The following is a 20,397-nucleotide window of genomic DNA, read 5'->3' on the forward strand; positions in this document are numbered from 1 at the left end:
AAGCAATGAAAGAGCTTTACTTTTCCAAATGGCAATGTAGCTTTCTCACAGAGCAGGCACAGAATAGTAATGTTAAATTGGACACCCCTACAGCATGGGTATTTGTTTACAATAATGTATGTGAAACGCACAGTCCTTTTATCTTCTTGCCATTTTTTATCTTCACAACCCTGCCATGAGGTAACAGCACCTGAAGTTAATATTGCCCTGAGGACATCCAGTCAGCTACAGGATTACTTGCTCCCAATGTTTATCTTTCATGTACATTTAGGCACGTCTGAAAAAGTCCTACTGTGACCAAGGAAAGCTAAAGGAATTCCAACAAGATTTGTGAAAGTTGGGGAAGAAAAAAAACAGGGTGAAACAGATTCCATGCCTCTGTCAATCAATTTTGCCTAAAAGGAAAATCTGCTCAGGTGAAGTATCAACTGGAGTTCTAAAGAGAATTAAAAGAATTTCAACAATCTCCCAATCTATCATTCAAAATCCCTTGAAGAAGAAGAAGAAGAAGAAGAGTTGGTTCTTATATGCCGCTTATCTGTACCCGAAGGAGTCTCAAAGCGGCTTCCAGTCGCCTTCCATTTCCTCTTCCCACAAAAGACACCCTGTGAAGTGGATGAGGCTGAGAGAGCCCCGATATACTGTGTCAATGCATGCATGACATCACTTCTGGTGCCAAATGAGAAGTGATGTCATCAGAGCAACAATTAACAATTCATCCAAAACTAGAAGAAGAAGAAGAAGAAGAAGAAGAAGAAGAAGAAGAAGAAGAAGAAGAAGAAGAAGAAGAAGAAGAAGAAGAAGAAGAGGAAGAGGAAGAGGAAGAGGAAGAAGAAGAAGAAGAAGAAGAGTTGGTTCTCATATGCTGCTTTTCTCTACCAGAAGGAGTCACAAAGTGGCTTACAGTCGCCTTCCCTTTCCTCTCCCCACAACAGACACCCTGTGAAGTGGGTGAGGCTGAGAGAGCCCTGATATTCCTGCTTGGTCAGAACAGTTTTATCAGTGCCGTGGCGAGCCCAAGGTCACCCAGCTGGCTGCATCAAAGAAGACTCCATTAAAGATGGAAGAAGATTCCATTAAAGGCTCCATTAATGGATTTCCATGACTTGCTTCCCACAGTTCCATCTCTCTTTTCCAGTGACCTAAGAGAGCTCATTCTAATTGAATAAAATCATTTTCTTTCAATTTTTTTTTAAATGAAGACTAACATGGATCTCTTCATGAAATTAGAGTCATGAAATGTTTTAAGCAAAGATGAATGTTTGGAGACAAATAGAATAGGCAAGCTTCAAACCAGCATGGAATGAAAAGGCAACAGAATGGTAAACAGTAAGGTCCTGATTTAAAAAAAAAATTCCTGTGATGTCATTCAAAAAGAGTTTTCTTGGGGAAGGAAACAGGTTTTGTCTATCTCTTGCATTAGCACCTGGACGTACAGTTCTGTGCATTACTATGCAGTACCCCATGAGTCCTCTGGAACCACATCCAGAATCACAGAATCAGTTGGAAGGGACCTCCATGGTCAACTAGTTCAACCTCCTGCAGAATGCAGGAAATTCACAACTCCCCACCCACTCACAGTGACCCCAATTCCATGCCCAGATGATGACCCCCCAAACCAGAACCCCTGGTCATTCTACAACATTCCAGAGGTCTCCTTGGAGTTCTAAGATGGAGTTCTTTGGCTTTGTGTAGTATTCTAGACTCCTCCCTAGAATTACCAGCATAATCTGGCATGGCAGGTTTGTCCTTGAACAACCATTCCAGGAGGTGGCTGAAAGGTAATATATAAATAAATGCCAGAAGAACATCTTTAATTGTGCTAGCTCTATTTTTACTTTCCTTAAAACCTGGGGAAACAAATGGGGGGATTTGTCTTCATTACAACACAAGCACCTGTGAAAGGTTGGGAGGTATCAGCGGAGTGAATGTATCATGCGGGCCATCGGTGTCCTCACCGTAGCTCACCAACCAATACATTTTATCTTCATATCAGGCTGAGACAAGGCAGATTCCTAGGATTTAAAAAGGGAAATAAAATACATCCATCTTTTCATGATTACAAATGGGTGTTCATGGGCAATCTTTGAGCCATGATAAGTACTGACAAGCTGACTCAATGGGGGAATATGTCTATGGGAACAGGCTGGAAGGCTCCATTTCTTTACTTGGTTGAGAGCCAAGGAGGAGGGAACACATCTCAAAGGCATTCATACTGCAGTGCTTATCCTGATTCACATCCATGCCACCTGGTGAGAAATGTGGTTTGCTTATCCCACAGATTCTGCTCACGCGCACATGCGCACATGAAGTTCACCGAAAGAAGTCATTGGTCTATTAAGGTCAGTGTTGTCTTCTTTGTTTGGTAATGAGTTTCTAGTGTCTCAGGTCATAAAGAAGAGCTTTCACTCTTGACAGATGCTAAGCCTTGGCCACAGCAGTACTAGAGGGCCAATATCAACCCCTCCCCCCCGGAGACTGTGTCCCTGCTCCAGAAATCAGGTTGAAACAAGGGGACATTTTTTTTACTCTGCTGTCCCATTAATAATATAATTTGTGATAAAACAATACAAATTATATCAGAGAGGTACTCAGGTCTGACAGCGAAAGAAAAAGACACTGTTAAGTGATGAGAACCCCTCCCCTCCCCCCACCACCCTATGTACCACTAAATTCTGTGCTGCCACCATTAAGATGTGCACAGGGAACTAAATTTTTGTGAATTTTTTTTATAATAGTCATAAGCTTGCAGATTTTATATAAATTACTGTGTAATTATGATTACGAGTTTTAAAAGCATTCAGCATTTTACTTTGCATTTATTATTTCGGTGAATAAAGTGTTTATTTGATAAGAGGGGGGGTCTCGGGTCAAGGTCTTTTACATCACCTAATATTTTAATGTTAAATAGAGACAGTAAAGATTGAAACTGGGACCATCTACATGCAAATCAGATGCTCTGCCACTGAGTCATAGTCCACAATTTGTGGTTACTCAAAAGAGCTCTATGCCACGCACACCTCCCTCAAAGGTAAGCCTTTCTTCCCAGTTCTTTTTCCCTTTACTGACTGAGTGACGTGTTTTCTTCTTTGCTGAAGGACTCTGGCTGTCCCACCCTGTCACATTATATTATTTTGGCTGTTGGTTCAAGTCTAAGAACCCAAGGGAAGAATAAGGAGTCCCGTTTAACTTAAACAAATGTAATGGTATTCAAGACATTATGCAATTCAAAAATAACAAAATGTTTTATTTAACATAGAGGAGAAAGGTCAGGTGAAATCATGGATTGAAAATTTCTGAGGTAATTCAATATAGATAACTCTGAGAGGGAAATCAGAACATATTTCAGGCTAATGAGAGTTTCTTAAGCTGTTCACGGTGATTTAAATCTTTATCAAGAGGCTTTTGTTCCAGTATTTTCCCCAAATACTTTAGTACCCCCCCTTTTTTTTTTGAGTATTCACTAACTCTTTTGGTTTCCTGAAGGCTGGTACAGCCTTTCTAGTAATCCATCTTCCTCTCTTCAAACACCAGTACTTGTCTTGTGTTTTTAACTGACTCTATGGTCTTCAAAGGTTGTTTCTAACCACACCAGACAATGGAGCCCTACACTCTTCAATATTATCTTCCTGACTCTTTGAAGATTTTATTTATGTGCAGGGAGGCCTCAAAACCCACTCCCAGTTTCCTGGCTGAGTATGCAGTTGTAAGCTGCATCCTGCATCCTGTCCAATATGTGTAAACGTGCTTCCTGTTCTGGTCCCTTTCTCTCTAGCCAGAGGACCTTCATCTTTTTAGGGTTCAGTTTGATATTGCTTGCTTGAAGCCATTCCATCATTGCCTCCAGACACTTGGGCAACATGGTCAGAGGGGCATCATCCACCAGGAAAGAGAGCAAGATGTCATTCACATACTGATGACCCCAAAATATAAAGCTCTGGACTAGCTGGGTGAGAAGGCACATAAAGATGTTAAATAAAGTCAGAGAGAGAACTGCCCCCTGCAGAACCCCACAAGGCAGTTGACAGTAATGTTATTGTGCCTCCCCAATCGCAGCCCTCTGACCCAGATTGCAGAGAAAGGAGGTAACCCACTGTTGGCAAGGTGGCAAGAAACTCATGGTCTACTACATCAAATGCTTCTGTGAGGTCAAGTAACACCAGCAGTGCTGGCCTGCCTTGGTCCAGCTATTGTTTGAGATCATCCATCAGAGCAATCAGAGGCATCTTGACCCCATTGCCAGGTGGAAGTCTGACTGGAATGGATGCAAAACTGATGCTTCATCCAAGAATGCCAGCAGTTGGTCTGCAGCAGCCCTTTCAATTACTTTCCCCAGAAATGCAAGATGTGAGGCTGGCTGGTAACCGGCCAGGTCCTGAGTGTCCAGCAATGATTTCTTCAGTAAGGAATGAACCACTGCCTCCTTCAGACCATCAAGGAAGGTCCCTATAGAAAGGAACAGGTTGATGATCTCCCAGAGTGGTCCTCCTAACTTCTTTCTACCAGTTTTCACTAGCTATGAGGGGCAGGGGTCCAGAGGACAAGTGGTCGGCCTAATTGAAGCTAGCAACCTGTCAATATTGGCTTGTGCAGGAGATCAGAAACTAAGCACTCTTTCAAAGGCCAACGGGAGTCCAGTTCAGAGCCTGTATTAAGCATTGGGGGAAGGTTGTGGCAAAGTGACAAGACTTTATCCACAAAATAGCTCGCAAAAGCCTCACAGCTAATGTCCAATTGACTATCGTTTGTACGCCCTTCCTGGAGAGCAGTCAGGGATCAAATTACCTTACATAATTGTACCAGGCATGAGCTAGTGGATGGTGGCATAAATGATGGTGGCATAAAACTCACACTTGGCCTCTTACACTGTCATCCCATAGGTTCTCATAAGTGTTCTATAAGATGTTCTTGCCACTTTGTCACAAGTCTTCCTCCAACTTTGCTTTAGTTGTCTCTGCTCCCATTTCTTTGCACGCAGCTCCTCTGTGTACCGGGGCTGGCCTAGAACAGGCGGGGAGAGGATGTCGTGGGGAGGAAATCTCATCAATGGCAGCCAGCAGCCATCAGGCAGTCATACCAGTTGCTGACAGTCTTGTCTAACGAGTTGCTGAAGGGCTTCAATGTTGTGCAGAGCATTCAGGAATCCTACAGGATCCATAAGTCTTCACAGGTGGGCAAAGATTTCGGGATAGGGGGAGGAATGCATCGTTGGCCCTTCAATATACAGTGGTCCAACCATGACAATGCATATATGCTATCCGATCCACCTCTATCCCTGCACCTAAGATCAAATCCAGGGTGTGGTCTACTTGATGGGTGGGATTGGCAACAAATTACGAGAGCCCCAGTGTGGCCATGGATGCCACCAGATCCGGGCCCAATCCAGAGGACAGCATTTCCACATGGGCATTCAAGTCCCTCAAAATAATAAGTTTGGGGGACTTCAGAGTCCCCTTGGGTGCTGCCTCTAGCAGGCTTGATATGTCATCTGCTGGTGAATTCGGCGGGCGCTACACCAGCCAGATGGCTAAGCTCATGACCAGGTCCCACCTCAGGACAACACATTCAATTCCTGGGATCAGTGGTGCTGGGAGTGCCCTCAAGGAGGAATCCTCCCCAACCAGGAATGCCAACCTAGGCTTTGGCTGGTCTCCATTGAAGAAAATTCCTCCCTGAGGTGGCAGTGAAAGAGAATGACCCTCTGTATTGTTCAAAACCTGGTTCAACACATTGATAATGAACAAGAAGATATTCCTGGTTGATTTTAAACATCTTGATGGTGCATAATAGGTGGTGGTGGGGAAACCAATATACAATGCCCTTCTGGCTTCCTCAGCTTGTTTTCTTAGCACCTCAAGTGCCTGTGCATCGAGCTCCCATTTCAGAACCTGGAACCTGCCTTTATTCTGGTGACCCTTCATAACTTTTAGCTTTGTGCCTATGCTGTTTTACATTACATTGGATAATATAAAGTGTGAATGTGACCAACAGATGTTTGCAAACACAAACGTCACTTGGGCACATTTGCCAAGGGACTGGTTGTAGCTCTCCATTGAAAGCATCGGCTACCGCTTAGCGTGTGGAATGCGCTTGGCACCGCATGAATCCCACACGATAATTTGCTGGCACGGCAAATCTGAGGATCAATAGAGCAAGAGCTTAAATAACACTTACTCAATATAAAAAAGAGGATATTAAGGTCCTGGAACTGCTTTTTGGCATGGGATTATGGTATTAGTGTCTTAAAACGATGATATTCCACTGCACATTTGCCTTCTGGAATATTGACTTTTGCCTTCCAAGCTGTTTCCTGTACCTCTATGAGCAGTATTGTTTTCTTCATGCCTGGGTTGGGGGGAGGTATATCTCCTAATGTAGGTGCACTTTTTGCTAGCTGGAGTTGTCAGCACAAGGCTGATGACTGGTGGGAGGTTCGCCAAAGCAGCTGGACCCTTGCGAACACTGGAGCATCACGGCTGGGGGCATGCTGATGTCATGTCCTGTGGAACCAGACTTGAGTCAGCACATCTTTGGAGACACTACAGCATTGGGACACATCTTTGCCTGTGCTAGAGACTCCCTGGTGATGTGATGCCACTTCTGGTCATGCAGGAAGGGATGTCAGCATAATGAGACACAGTCCTTTGCCTCTCAATTTATCCTTCATGGTTTCTAACCATGGTGTAGCGGTTAGGTTAGGAGTGTGGACTTCTAATCCGGCAAGCCAGGTTCGAATCTGTGCTCTCCCACATGCAGCCAACTGGATGACCTGGGGCTTGCAATGGCACTGGTAAAGCTGTTCTGAGTAGTGATATCAGGGCTCTCTCAGGCTCACTTCCCTCACAGGGTAACTGTTGTAGGGAGAAAAAAGGGAAGGCGAATGTAAGCTGCTTTGAGACTCCTTCTGGTAGAGAAAAGCGGCATATAAGAATCAACTCTTCTTCTTCTTCTTCTTCTTCTTCTTCTTCTTCTTCTTCTTCTTCTTCTTCTTCTTCTTCTTCTTCTTCTTCTTCTTCAGTAATATCAGGGCTCTCTCAGCCTCACCTCCCTCACAGGGTACCTGTTGTGAGGAGAGGAAAGGGAAGGTGATTATATGCCGCTTTGAGACTCCTTTGGGTAGAGAAAAGTGGCATATAAGAACCAACTCTTCTTCTTCAATGGACAGAGGTGGGAAGGACCCTGTGAGGGGAAAGGATAGCTGATAAGCCTGCCACTAGCAATGTCTGGTATTCTTCTGAGGTGGGTTTGATTCTGCAGTCCTGCAATTCTAGAGAGCCAGCGTGGTACAGTGCTTAAAAGTAGCAGCCGCTAATCTGGCTTTGATCCCCCCCTCCTGTGTATACAGATAATGGTCTGTGGACTTTATGAGCCTTTCCAGCCTTTCTGTGACATCCTTGATGTGTGCACCAGGTAGACAGTATATCTCAAGACAAGAAGTCTGGTTGACATACTTTGGCTTCCAACCCTCTCGGTAGGGAGTCCCCAATTATCAGCACCTGTCTCTTTCTACAGTGTGGAGAAGAAGAGCTAGTCCTGTCGTATCCACAGGAGCCTGTGAAATTTCTTTTGAGCTTTGGGGGGATTGGGGAAATAGTCCTTGCTCCTGTGGTCCTGTATCAATATCTACAGGCAGATCCTGCAATCTATTACTGAGATTCAACGGGACAGAACATCGCCTTATTTTTCTACGCCTATTTGTAACTTTATTCCATGTGTTGTCCTCCTGTTTTGTATTCAGTATTCAGTTTATTGATTGGCCATAGGCCATTTCAGATCCGCTTGTTTTGTGTGCTCCTCTGGTTGCTGAGATGCCTTTCCCTTCTCCCCCAAAAGTGCTTCATGAGTTCTGTCCCAGAACTCTTCACCCTCCTTTATAGAATTCACTGTGGACAGGCATTACCAATGTACACTTGCTGCAGTTACCCTGAGGTTAAGAAGACAAAAATACCACAGACAATGCATGCCAATGCATGGGCTCCATCACTAGCCATGTGGCTTTGGTCCATTGCAGAAGTAATTTGTATCTTCCTGCACTCCCCTGAATACTTACACAAATTCTGGCTTGACCCCCATGTGAAGAGACACAGACTAGGAGCCCTTTTGCTCTTGCCAAGGGCTTGCACCCCTGGTGAGCAGGAGTCTTTTGTAGTGCAAAGGACCACCCAGCAGAGGGCTGAATCAGAGCTGATTTCTCTATGGCAATCATAAATAGCCAATAAAACATGGGTGCAATCTAAGTCCCTATGGTTTCATCAGCTCACGTGGTCTCCAGATACTACGAAAGCCAATCATGGCTGCCCAAGAACTCTGATGAGTCACACTTGGCTATAACCAGTAGACCAAGGCAGCCAGTCACACCTATGAATGCTCCCGCCCATCAATGATGGACACATACTGCCAGCCAAAGGCAGTAAAGGATCTGAACAAAGACTTTGCCCTTCTCTCTTCTAGTTCCTGTGGCTCGCAGCCCAGATGAAAGCAGTTTGGGACTGCTAGCGCTGCCAAAGGTGATGGATGTCAGCCTCCAAAGCTCACCGATGAGCTCCAACATACTCTGCACTTGGAATCTTTATCTGGCACAGCTTTTAGTTATTCTTTTTTCAGCTCGTTCCATCAATTACCCTTGACCTGGACGATCAACGGCACATGAACGTTCACCTACAGGTCCCCAGGTCCAAGTGACTTACTCTAGCTGGATGGCCCAAGCTGTCAAAAGCAAGTTGAGAGTGCATTATCTGATGTGGGCAGAATGGGCCTAACAGACAAGTTGTCACATTTTGAATTACTGTGTTCAGTTTTGGGCACCCCAGTTGAAGAGGGATGTAGAAAAACTGGAGCATGTCCAGAGGAGGGCAACAGAGATGGTGAGGGGTTTGGAGACCAAGATGTATGAAGAAAAGTTGGGGGAGCTTCGTCTGTTTAGCCTGGAGAGGAGACGACTGAGAGGGGACCTGATAACCATCTTCAAGTATTTAAAAGGGAGCAGAGTGGTTCTCTCTTGCCCCAGAGGGACTGACCAGAACCAATGGGATGAAATTAATTCAAAAGAAATTCTGTCTAAACATCCAGAAGAAGTTCCTTACAGAGCGGTTTCTCAGTGGAACAGGCTTCCTCGGGAAGTGGTAGGTTCTCCATCTTTAGAATTTTTTAAACAGAGGCTAGATAGCCATCAGAGAGGCTGATTCTGTGAAGACTCAAGGGGGTGGCAGGTTACAGGGGATGAGCCATAGGGCTGTGAGTGTCCTGCATAGTGCAGGGTGTTGGACTAGATGACCCATGAGGTACCTTCCAACTCTATTATTCTATGATTCTATGATTCTCTATGGATCAACTCCAGGTTCCAGACAGTCTTCAAGGAATGTCCCGAAAGGAGTATGCTGCAGTAGTCCATTATACATTAATGACAGTGGCTAAATCCCCTTTCCCCAGCAAAGAGCACAGGTGGCAAATCACCCGAGGCTGGTAAAAGGTAACTCTATCCATAGCTTCTGCCCAAATACCCGAGCAACTATCTTCCTCTATTGGCTTCTCTTGCTGTACTAGTCATTTGGATTAGCCACATAATGACTGTTCCCATCCTAGGTGCAGATGGAAAAGAGAAAGAGAGAAAAAGTTGGAAGATCTTTTGCATTCCTGGAATGATTTTGATAACAACCAAAATAATTCAGAACTAATTATATTTGTTATCAGTCAACATAATTTCCTGTCGTTTGATGCCCAGCATCATTTCCCACTTCTTGTCGACAGTCTGAGCAAACGTTCTCTCTTGTCATTATTTTAGCAAGAAGCAAAATAATGTTGATAGAACTAATAATGTAAACAGAAGGAGATCACTTCCAATGCCCAAAGTTGTGCTGTTTTTCATTCTACGGTGGTGCCAATGTATTGACTGATGAACATTTCCAGCTAGCGTTTTGTCCATGCCGTTGGCCTGCAGGAAATGTAATTCAGCTTCTAGTGGACGTACACCAAAGAGGCTCAGTTTTCAGTTTCACTGAGATGATAAACCTCTCAATTCTATCACAGTGGTTAAGGCTCAAACAAATAGGGTGACCAACTCTAGGCTGGGAAAAGCTGGAGATTTGGAGGTGGAGTGTAGGGAGGGAAGAGTCTGGGGAGGGAAAGGAAGACAGCATGGATGTGATGCCATAGATGACATCTTTAGATGCTCCTATTTTCTCTGTAGTCTGGAGATCAGTTGTAATTCTGGGAGAACGCCTGCCCCACCTGGACGTTGATGACCATCCAGTCTTCCATATAACTCCCCCTACAGAAGACAATGTCCCTGAGAATTGCTTCAGTGACAACTAGGCCTCAGAGAAGAAAACAAAGCAGTCCCATAACATAATGCTAGAGAGCTGCTACCTCAAATCTGATTGTTCATTTAACTGGCAGATAAAGGTCAGTCTGTCTTCCCTTCCTGACCATTAACTGTTTCAGCTTTCCTTCACCTCACAATCTACCAAATAATCTCTCCTATTCAGGTTGTCAGGAGCACAAGGAGACAGTGGCAGCTGGGATGTTGTTTCCGGTTTCAAAACAGGAAGTGATATCACAATAATCCAGGTGTTCCAAGATATCTCTCGCTCTCTTTATTTTACCAAAGAGGCCTGAAGATTTATATATTAAATATGCTTACTGCCGCAGTCAGTTTACCACCAGTATTGATAGAACATGGTAAAATAATAAAACAGCCCATTTCATCTCAGACTAATCCCTATATAAAATCTCCCACCCAGCTCCACAGGCCCCATCCCAATCCCCAATCTCAGGGCAGGCATTTGAATAGTTAGATGGACAGAAGGTTAGAATCATAGAATCATAGAATCATAGAATCATAGAGTTGGAAGGGGCCATACAGGCCATCTAGTCCAACCCCCTGCTCAACGCAGGATTAGCTCTAAGCATCCTAAAGCAAGGGACCCCATAGTTATTCCCTATACTGGCTTCAACCAAGTATCTGGTGGAAGGTCCTGTGGATCTGCAATAGGTCCATCAGGGCCCTCAGCTCTTCCAGGACTCATCCTACCAGGTAGGGGCCATGACTGAAAAGGACCTAGAGCCTCATGGTGTCACTTTCTGTTCCAAAACAGTTCCAAAAAAGTTACATTGTGGTGTTGATCAGTTCTCCTCCCCACCCAATTTCCCCCTTGCCACTCCATTGATCAAGGGCAGGGATGGACAAATCACCCCTATAGAAACAGGGTAAGTGGCAATGTTTTTCACCTGGATCTTGTTCTTCCTCCTTTCTTAAAATTCCAGTAAAAACTGTGACATCATATCAAACTAGTCACAAAAGGAATTAAACTATTTATGTATGTTCTGTTATCATCTATAGAAGGTAGAAAGAAAGAAAGAAAGAAAGAAAGAAAGAAAGAAATGCATTCATTAAGGAAAACAGTTTGAAAATGGCGATTCAATAGGGATGCCAGTTCCCAGGTAGGACCTGGGAATTCCTCAGTTTTGCAGCTCATCTCCAGATTAAAGAGATCAGTTCCCCTGGAGAAAATGGCTCCCTTGGAGGCTGGACTCCATAGCATTATACTATACTGAGGTCCCTCCCTGCCCCGATTCCCACCTACTCCCAACTCCACCCCCAAGTCTCCAGGGATTTCCCAACCAGAGTTGGCAATCCTAGTTTCAAAGATGGCCACTACTTTCATGTAGCACAGCTGAATCTTGACAAAAATTCTTTAATGCTCATTCACAAAATATATTTACTACTAGCTTGTGTACAATAATAAAGATTGATTGATGATGGCTATTACTACTCATGATACCTGGTAGCTGTGGGAAATGTAACTGGATTCCTTTGCATGAAGCCTTCTTTTGTTTTTCCCTTCAATGTCAGCGCCCAGGATTGCCAAATCCAGTTTGGGAAACTCTTGGGGTCTGAGTGAAAGAGGGACTTCACTGGGGTACAAAGCCTCCATTTCCTCTAGAGGAACTAATCCCTGAAGTTTTGAAATAAGGTGTTATTCTATGGGGATCCCCAGGTCCCACCTGGAGGCTGGTATCCCTGGGAGGCGACAATGGACGGTTGACATTCTTCATTGGCATTCATAGTTAACTGAGCTTAGTGGCCCCTATAATGTTGGTTCGCAGTGTCACAGGGCCATTCTGAATGTGGAAAATGTTCTCCTGATATCTAGCCGGTATTGTTCCATTCAGCTCAGCTTTGTCCCGAAATGCTACAGTTCTTAAGGTGCCCCAAAGCTGTCTGGGTTGGAACTGACCAGATTCTCTGCTCAACCTCAGTTACCCTAGCAAGATCCCCTGCCCTCTAGCTCAGGGGTGGTCAAACTGCGGTCCTCCAGATGTCCATGGACTACAATTCCCAGTGTTCGCTGGCAGGGGCCAAGGGTATTGGTCCATGGACATCTGGAGGGTGTTGTAGTTTGTAGTAGTCTAGTAGTTTGACCACCCCTGCTCTAGCTTCACCCTCAAATCTCCACATATTTCTACCTATTAGGCAACCCTATTTTGTTCATGTGGCTTCCACAAACCCTTGTGGAGCTATTTTGGGAGTCAAAAGGGAGGCCCCTTCCCTCTTTTATCATCAGAAAAAAAGCTTGGGGTGGTTGGCTAACCCTCTGTGATGTTTTTTATTGCAATGAGTGAAAAAAACTACCCATCTGAAAATACTTGAAGGCCTCACTTTAAAAAGCTGTGGACAAAATTATAAGGGTGCATAAAAGAGCAGCGAGGATGATTTGGGGCCTGAGGACCAAGCCCTACGAGGAAGGGCTGAGAGACTTGAGAATGTTCAGCCTGGAGAAGAGGAGGTGGAGAGGGGACAGGATAGCTCTCTTGAACGATTTGAAAGGCGGTCACTTGGAGGAGGGCAGGGAGTGGTTCCTGCTAGCAGAAGAGGATAGGACTCGCAGTATTCGCTTTAAAACTGTGTTTAGAACAATACTGGCTAGATATCAGGAGAACATTTTCCACATTCAGAGAAGTTAAGCAGTGGAATGGGCTGCCTAAGGAGGTGGTGAGCTCCTCCTCACTGGTGGTCTTCAAGCAGCAGCCAGACAGATACTTTTCATGGAAGCATTAGGCTGTTCCTGCATTAAACAGGGGGATGGACTAGATAGCCTGTTGGAATGATATTCTATAAAGCAATTCTCAGGCAAAAGAAGAGCTTCGTTGGAAACCCAGCTATTTCTCTTCTCTCAGATATGATACCATCATCACGACAGATCCCCTGGAGGGGCAGTGACGCTCGAGCTGGGCTTTGATCCATATCTGATAATGGGGTAACCAGATTGCGGGCTACATCCCATGCTATTCTCCTTCGTTATATTGGCTCGCTTCTATTTGCTTTAGCCAACGGCCATAACAAATTACCAAACACAACTGTCATTCTAAACATTGGGCAAAAGTCGGAATCAAAGCCAGGTTTTTTTTTTAAAGACAGTGCTACAATAATAAAACATCAATAATCCAGTTTGCCGAGGACAAAGTAAGCGTCCAAATTAGTTCAGTAGCAGTTTGCTGCTGCCAAGCTGAAGTTGGCTCTATTCTGCATTATCTCCTTACTCGATTCACTATTGTTCCAGTTCCAATGGTCCAGCCATGAACCGTAACGACAATTAAAAACAATACAAGAGGATTGTACACTATCAAATAGTCCAGCCCCAGTTTTGGAATTGGGGGTACCTTGCAACTGGTGTCTGTTTTACCTCAAATGGAAATTATGTTTATCCTGTTATTTAAAGCCAGACATTAGATGCAAATTTACTGATCCAGACGTCAATCAGTACAGTGACGTGTTTGGCTGCCGCCACAGAAAATGCAGAAGTCTGTGGGATGAGGTTCTTGGAATCATGAGAAGACAAATTGGTTATAGTTATAAATAAATATAAATATAAATAATAAATTGGGTTGCATAGCCTGCTTTTCACTACCCACTGGAGTCTCAAAACGGTTTACAATCCCCTTCCCTTCCTGTGAGGTAGGAGGGGCTAAAAGAGTTCTGACAAAACTGTTACGTGAGACTGTCTCTAACAAGACTGTTGCAAGCCCAGCTGGCTGCATGTGGGGGAGTGGGGAATCACACCTGCCTCACCATATTAGTGGCCACCACTGTTAAGCATTAAACCAAGCTTAGCAAACAAGGATTCAATTCAATTTTTTTTTTTTTGCATATTAGAGGATTTTAGAGGGAGTCATGTATGCTGTCCAAAACATTGAATAAACTTGGAGCAAAGCCCGTTTTATCCAAGGTTGAAAGAAGTTCTTTCAGTTCCCATGTATCTCCAGCCATTTACATGTTCACTATTTACAGTTTCGGGCTGTAAGTATTTATTTAGATCTTCATGCACTTTCCAGACTCACAGGACTGATGCTGGTCTGCCTGTCTGCGCCCCAGAATACAAACAGTTGCTGGTAAGGGCTGGCCATAACCCATAGGCCAGGAGGGACACTCCTGCACCACTCCCTCCCAACTGCAGGCAAAAATGGCTCCTTTGAAGGCTGGATTCTGAGGCATTGTATGATTTTGAAGTCCCACCTCCATACCAGGAATATTTCCAACCCAGGGGTAGCCAACCTACAGGTGTGGCCTGGAGAGCTCCTGGAATTACAGCTCACATGCAGAGTATAAAGATCAGCTCCCCAGGCAGAAAGGACTACTTTGGAGAGGGTTGTGGTAGAGAAGATACATTTAAGGCTTCCCACACAGGTTGTTGTTGAATTGAAAGACTTGAGGCCTACGGCACAGGGTTGTTGTGCAGATGAAAAAGGAGACAAAAGAGCCAGTTTCCTCTGCAGAATAATGCTGTGGATTGGCCTCAAATCTGCAGAGAGTTGCAAAGAAGAAAGACACATGGATTGGCTGTGTCTAACCCCCGGCCAGAGCAGTATTTTAAGTGAGAAGGGGCTTTTCTGTGGCCTCCCTGTCAGGCAACTGTTTGGCAGAAGGGGAAAGTCCCCCCCCCTCAAAAGGAAGGCCCTCAGGCTCCCCTGCGTTGCTCTTGGAAAGGCCTCCTCCCCTCAGTCAGGGCCTGTCAGAGGCTCCTTCGCAGCAGGCCTGAAGGGAGGGGGAGCACTCTGCAGCCTCCTGCCAGCTCTCTCAGGGTTCTGAGGCAATTTACAGTTGGACACGGCAATTAAGACAGTCTTGGAGCGAAAAGGGCTGGCACAGCCTGTCCAAGCCTCTGTTCTCATTCCCCTCGGCAGCCCTACTGACCTCCTCTCCCTTTGGTGGTCAGGAGCAAACTGGCAGCCATTTCTCCAGATTGCCCCTGGCTGGATGGAATTTTGGTCTGTCCTGGTAAGGGGCCAATCGGAAGGCGCTTTGCGCCTTCCGATTGGCCCCTCCGTTTATCAGTCCAGGGCCATGGGACCAATTGTTGCCCCTCCCCATCACGGACTGAGCCCACCCCAACACCCCTTACTGTTTTATTAAGAGGGAAAAGATAATGGAATATCCTCAGGAATGCTCTCTGCACAAATGCAGTTACATGAATGGTGTAGAATCTGCCAAGCACCCATTCTTCACCAGTTGGATAATGGACTTTCAATGTGCTTTGACAGCTGGATTTTCCTGTGCAGAACAGGATAATCTGCTTCTAAGGTGCACTGGAAGTGCATTATCCAATGTGTGCAGAATGGCCCCGAATCTCCTTTCTAAGGCTAGTGAAGCACTAGAGTGGACTCCAGGTTCAGAAATTCCTGGTTGTCAGCTCCAGGTTGAGAAATCCTGGAGATCTGAGGGTGGAGCGTGGGGAGGGCAGGGACAGTAGGGGAGTACAATGCCCTAGAGTCCAACCTCCAAAGCATCCCTATTTCTCCACGGGACTTCAGGGGATCCCCAAGTAGCCTCTGTCAGGTAGCCACTGTATCTTGCCATGGTTTGCCTGCCCAGTTCAGTTCAGTTCAGTTTATTACAGCTGTCTACCCAGTTTGAAAAGGAATAAAAAATATGTGTTCACTACACTATAATTAAAGCTGCAAAAAACTTTCAAGAAATTATAATCTGGAGTCCCAAAACTTCCTGCAGAGACTCATCCTGAAATTGCTTTGCTCCTCTTCCCGCCTTTCTGTTCCCTTACTCTGGGCCATCTGACTCCCTATCCCACCCCTAGTTGTTTTGGCTGTTTCCTTCCCACTTAGAGGTGTTTACTGTAAACTGTACTATCCCTTGATGACAATAACTGTTCTATGTGAAACAGAAATATGTAAGAGAAGGGACGGGGATTTGCCCCTATAGTTGCTTCTCATTTCCTACTGCCTTGGTCTTCGGCAAGGCAGAAGTCCTATGATGCCGTTTGTACTCTTCTGAATAAACTGATGAGATTCTAGCCAGAACTCTGCCTCTTGGGGAGAGATTTGCCATGGAACATGGCAACATCCTAATCTGGGATGTACCATGTCAGAATGCAGATAAGGGATACATCTGTTTGGGCTAGGCCATCAAGGTCCTCCCTTTCTATTTGGGAACTTCACTGCCCCAGCTCCCATGCAGGAGCATAGATTGGGGGCAGATGAGGTGCACTAAGCCAAATGCTCCCCCATGTGGGTGCAGGAAGAGGTGGGGCAACCTGCCATGACTAAAACTCCAGGCTGCAGCCTGGCATGAAACCTCCAGTGCGTAAATGGTCAGAGAGGGGAAAGTGTCATGCCGAGAAGCATTCTTGCACATACTGTCTTAAATAGTACAGCCCAGACACAGATTTCCCCAGTAAAAACTGAGCCTTCAGCTTAGTTTACATATGCAGGAAAATTAAGAAAGTGCTATGAGAAGAAAAGACCGTTAAGAAAAAAAGAATAGATTTAGCCATTTAAGAGTTTACAGACTGGAAGATTCCTTCCCATTGAAAAGAGGTATCCCAGCAAGCCAAAGAGCAGCACAACCAGTAAGTAGTTTAATTTGGAAGGTTAAAAAATTATTATTATTATTATTATTATTATTATTATTATTATTATTATTATTATTATTATTATTATTATTATTATATTTATAGCCCACCACTCCCTTGTGGCTCGTGGCGGGTAAAGGTAAAGGTAAAAGGTAAAGGTATCCCCTGTGCAAGCACTGGGTCATGTCTGACCCTTGGGGTGATGCCCTCTAGTGTTTTCATGGCAGACTCAGTACGGGGTGGTTTGCCAGTGCCTTCCCCAGTCATTACCGTTTACCCCCCAGCAAGCTGGGTACTCATTTTACCGACCTCGGAAGGATGGAAGGTTGAGTCAACCCTGAGCTGGCTGCTGGGATCGAACTCCCAACCTCATGGGCAAAGCTTTCAGACGCCTGCCTTACCACTCTGCACCACAAGAGGCCCGTGGCGGGTAACAATATCACAAATCCCCATTAAAACCCCATTAAAACAATAATAACATTGCCAATATTGCCGGCATGGCAAGAACGGCAGCTCAACTTCCCCCCCTCCCTCCCACTACTAGCAGGTGGAGAGGAGGTCCTGATGATGTTTTGCTTCGGGTCCAGAACCCGAGTCCCCGGGGGAGGCATAGATCTATTATCAGCCCTGGCCTCAATCACAGACCTGGTGGAAGACCTCCATCTTGCAGGCCCTGCGGAACGTTGAAAGATCCCGCAGGGCCCGCAGCTCTCCCGGGAGCTCATTCCACCAGGTCGGGGCCAGGACCGAAAAGGCCCTGGCCCTGGTCGAGGCCGGGCGTGCTTCCCTAGGGCCGGGAACGACCAACAGGTTTTCACCCGCAGAGCGCAAGGCCCTGCGAGGGCGATAGGCGGTCCCTCAGTTGAGACATTTGTTCTTTCACTCCTCTGGTCTGCCAGGCCTGGATAACCCAGGTAAGTCTGATTCCATTAGATCTTGGAAGCTAAGCAGAGCCGACCCTGGCTAGTAGTTGGATGGGAGGCCATCAAAGATTGTGGTGGTAATTTCTCCAAGGAACACTAGGGATCATGATGTAGAGCCAGGCAATGGCAAAGCACCTCTGAATGTCTCTTGCCTGGCTGCCAGACAATCCCTGGATCTCCTAGCCACATTACACATGACATACAATAACTAAATAAATACTTTTTTGCTCACCAGAATGCAACTTGTCAGAGCAGCAAAAGGAGACAGGTCTCATTTATGTTTCCCCGTTTATCCTGAACCTTTTCCCACCGCCCCTGTATCAAGCACTACCTTCAAACCACCAAGGGCTACATATTAATCAGTCTTCTGTACTTTCCCATATTGATGGCTCAGATGCGCAAAGACAATCAGCTGTCTTGCCGAATAACCATACCTGAAGCGTGCATGTTCTTCGGAGGAAACAGTGACAAGTCTCGCTCAATCTCCCTGCATCATTCAGGAAAATGTGGCGTAGAAATCGGACAGCTGTCAATTTTACTTACGAGCCCATTATTGGAAGCTCCCGCCCTCCTCCTGAAATAGACGGCGACTTGCAGTCCTGCCGGGAGAACCGCCGCCTGCTAAATGCACAGAATCTAAAAGTTTGACGAGAACAGGTGCCCACTGGGTTAGATTATATTGAAAAGCCTCCCCAGGAGCACCATTCTCACCTGGCGCCTTGTCATCATTAGCCAGTTGCAAAATTAAATTCTTCACCTCCTTAATAATAAACAAGGGGGCACGGTTCCAATTGGGATAGCTTGTCATTAGTGCTCTGGGCTTCTGAGTCTGCACTTATTACCTTGTTAGAGTCCATAAAAGTCTTTTTGCCCAAGCCCAACTGGTTAGGTCGGCTGTCATGGAATTCCTGGAAACACAGCAACTGTTGAATGCTAAGTTCCAAAAGGCTGCCGTTAGACTCAACAGCAAAATCCAAAACAAAAGATAGATTTTTATTTGAAAAGCTTGCTTTTCCAGTTTTTTGTTGTTGTTTTTTTCTTACATTCACATGCCCCATTAAGTGAAAACTTTGTGTATTGAAAATGGTTTAATTTAGAAATCCAGGTATACGCGGAATCGAACTCAGGTTACTCCCTATGCAAGCGTTATTAGGACTGAACCATTAATGCATCAGGTTGTTGTATGCCAAGGATCAGTCGACTGGACATGAAAGAAAATATTTCCTGCGTTCCGATGGGCATATGGCTTTATTGTGGTCCTTTTGAAAACCTGTTTTCGGAGCAAATGGATAGCTGCTGAGTTAATGCAGACTAGAAGTCAAGTTGACAGAGTAACCTGTGGGGATGAGTGTGTTTTCATGCTATTTGTTCTCTCTGCCTCACTTCAAACAATGCCGTCTTTCAGAGCCGTCCTCAACAGAGTCCCACTCTTCTAAGGCTGCTGGCTTCAATCAACTTTGAAAGGTCTAACGTTGCTCAGGATTGCCCTGTCAGTGACTGAGCAAGAGGAAGGACCAATAAGCACACGACCCATAATTCAGAGAAAGCAGAACCCTCCCGGAATGATCAATTGCGTTCACTGGAGGAGTCTAGTTTCCTCGTCTCTTTGCTCATTTCAAATCATTCTGGAGGGGGACGTGAAGTCGGATCAGGCTCCCCATAAGTGCAAGAGCAGTCCAGATGGCATGGCTGAGTCCAGTTGGAGCAGGAGGCTGATAGCAATTCGCAGAAACAATTTGTTGTTTCAGAAATAAAATCCGAGGGAGGATAATATACCTGTAATCTTCTAGATGCTAGAAGCTGTTGTAGGGAAACACACTAAAAGGTGGCAGTGGAAAGGAAGCGCATTGTTGAACAAATCTTAAGGTTTTGTTTCTTGAAGTGAAAGGAACAACCACAGATTCTGATCCATGGCCTTTTTACATTCTCATTTTCCTTGCTTGTAAGTGCCTGTTTCTTGCACATATGGTTTTCTCCGTCCAGTGAGGTGGTTCTCAACTGCCATCAAGCTGCAACTCCAACTGTGGCGGCAGTGGGGACAGCGTGCGCACACGCATGCATGGCATGCATACACACAGGTGCATGCACAGGCGCACAAAAATCTGGAGGCGGAGTGGAGGCAGCCAATGCCATGGCTCTGCTGCCTCTGCCAGCTGCTGGCTGCCGGCTGCTGCCACCACCTGTCTCTGCCTGCCACTGATGCCTGCTGCCGGCCACCTCCTGTGACCATTGCCACCTGCTGCCAGCCATTGCTGCAGCCACCAACCTGGTGACCCCGTGGAAGGAGGCAGGCGACCCCATATGGGCATCGGTACCCCAAGGTTGAGAACCACTGGTCTAGTGGTCAGTTCAATATAACATTGCTATCTGTCCTGCATATCATCATGTTGATTTAAGCTGCAAGTTTTTATGCTGGACATAAACCAATGTAATATTGAATTGACCACTAGAGGGAGCAAAATACATTTGTGAACTGCCTCTCCCCCCAAAAGGAACAAGAACACACAGATGAGAAAAAACCCATCTCCACAGAGGCAAGGACCTGTGAAAGTCATAAATGGTACTATCTCCCTTCACCCCATGCCTGTCTCCTCTCACCCACCAAGAGATTT

General features: G+C 45.5%; 1 long non-coding RNA gene across 1 annotated transcript; it reads left to right on the forward strand.

Annotated features, from left to right (window-relative positions):
• The first annotated feature begins 1,716 nt into the window (after window positions 1-1,716).
• Window positions 1,717-19,540, forward strand: LOC143819143 (uncharacterized). The gene is made up of 4 exons (XR_013224822.1): window positions 1,717-1,781; window positions 2,282-2,342; window positions 2,912-3,031; window positions 19,191-19,540. It is a non-coding gene; the product is annotated as an uncharacterized LOC143819143 (long non-coding RNA).
• The last annotated feature ends 857 nt before the right edge of the window (window positions 19,541-20,397 follow it).

Source organism: Paroedura picta, chromosome 10 (genome assembly GCF_049243985.1).
Source record: "Paroedura picta isolate Pp20150507F chromosome 10, Ppicta_v3.0, whole genome shotgun sequence".
In the NCBI taxonomy this organism is placed as follows: domain Eukaryota; kingdom Metazoa; phylum Chordata; class Lepidosauria; order Squamata; family Gekkonidae; genus Paroedura; species Paroedura picta.